Genomic DNA, 2,011 nt, shown 5'->3' with positions numbered 1-2,011 from the left:
AGCACTACACATTTCCGAGAATTTAATCCAAAATCGTTTAGAGTGGAGAAAAAGAATCCATATAGCCGACCCCAAATTTTTGGGATAAAGGCTTAGTTGAGTTGAGTTGAGTATTATATATTCAGGATATACTCATGCATTCACTTATAAATATATTTATGTAGTTAAATACTAGGCACGCTTTGTATTGCATTTTTATTTAATGAGACTATCGTGGATGTCACCTTAAGATAATTTGGAGTTGTGTGCGTGTATCAGCGTGCATGTGGTGTGATTATGGATATGGATAGGACCAGTAGTCATAGTTAGAGCTTGACTCGTTGGGACCCAATTCTTTTTGTGGATAAGTCGGGGTGAGTATGGCTTTGAGTTGATCTCGCTGACTCCCGCATTTGAATTATTAAGAGAAAGTCTGGCTCGAGTTGATCTCGCTAGCAGGTGTTGGAATTAAGAGAGTTGTATAGGAGATCAGCTCCCATATACATATACACATTGATGTGACATGCGGGTGTGTGAGTGCTCCAAATTGTCTTTTGTGTGAATATTGTTTGAATTGTTTGAAAATATATGTGTATGTTACATTTCATACATAGGAATGCATTAGGCTTAGATAGTTATAAAAATTATATTTAAAATCAATATCTTACTCTATAACTCGAATACTTACTCCTGTTCAACTATTTTTTCTCAGGTGATAGGTGGACTCCTTTTGTGAATAACCTGCTTCCTTTCTCGTAGGTTTACCAATAGTAGCTTAGTTATATTTCATTTTCTTAATTTATAATCTAGAACTCTGCATGTGCTAATAGTATTCTAATCTTGATTGAGACTATAATAATTTATTTCTTTGAAGTTGTAAACATATTATATGGGTATGTTGGAATGTTTGAGAAGAGTATTTACCTTGAATAAGGGAGTTGAGCTCCCATTTGATTATTTATTATTTTGAAAATTGTGAGGATGAGTTGAGCTTCCCAAATTAAGTTATTTTGTGTTTACAGGTCAGGTGAGTTAATACTCCCTGTTAGGTAGTCCAATTTATGGACGGATTCTATCCGTTTGATTTCTTGAATTTGGACTACAGTTATGGGCCTTATAGTTGGGCTAGGGATAGTTAGGCGTACTACGGGCTTTATGGGCCTTATGCTGACCCAAGTCCTAGTTTCAGTCCAGCCCAGAAGTTGGGTCATGACAAAGTTGATATCAGAGCTTAGATTCCAGATTCATGAGAAAGTGTACATCTAATATTTTAGAAAGAGTATTTGTAAGAGGTCACGTGCGGAGTATAGGATCCATATTCGTCTTTGTTTTGTTATCTTTGCATCTAGTTTCTGCCTATTGTATATATGTGTTTATGAATATGTAGATATGTATAGTATTTTATTCTGGTTTTGTGGGCTAATGTTGCTAAATTTCAGGAAGAATGCATAAAGATAGGAGAGCCATCACAGCTCCAGAGCTGGAAGTGTCGGATGAGATATCTGCACAAGATAAGGCACCAGCTCTAAGAAAGCATGGTAGGAGACCTAGAGCTACTCAAGAGGAAGAGTAGCCACAACCTCAAGAATAGTCATTTATGGCCTAAGGTCCTATAGATCCAATGACAACCACCCTGCCAGGTTTGTAGAGGACCATAGATATGATGGCCCAGTATATGGTTCACCTTCCACAGTAGCCCCCAGTTCAGAAAGCTGTACCATACAAGAAAATAATTAATTTTAAAAAGTTGGTGCCTGGGGTTTATGGCACTACAGAGGATGCATACAGGTTTTTGGACTTTTGCAAATAGGCAGGAGTGGAGCTACAACTAATAGATAGGATACTGATAGAATGTGTATAGCATGTGTTAGGACGTGTACTGTGGCAATGGATGACTGATTATGTACTCTCTCGGATTGAAGGGTTATCTTGGGCATAGTTTGCGATACTATTTATAAACAGGTTTGTGCTAGAGAGCTTCAGGGATTAAAAACAGTGGGCTTTTAAGGCTTTGAGACAAAATTGGAGGTCA

Source organism: Hevea brasiliensis, chromosome 2, assembly GCF_030052815.1.
Source record: "Hevea brasiliensis isolate MT/VB/25A 57/8 chromosome 2, ASM3005281v1, whole genome shotgun sequence".
NCBI classification, from domain to species: Eukaryota; Viridiplantae; Streptophyta; class Magnoliopsida; order Malpighiales; family Euphorbiaceae; genus Hevea; species Hevea brasiliensis.
The sequence above is the reverse complement of the archived record's forward strand: the minus strand, read 5'-3'. Positions refer to the sequence as shown.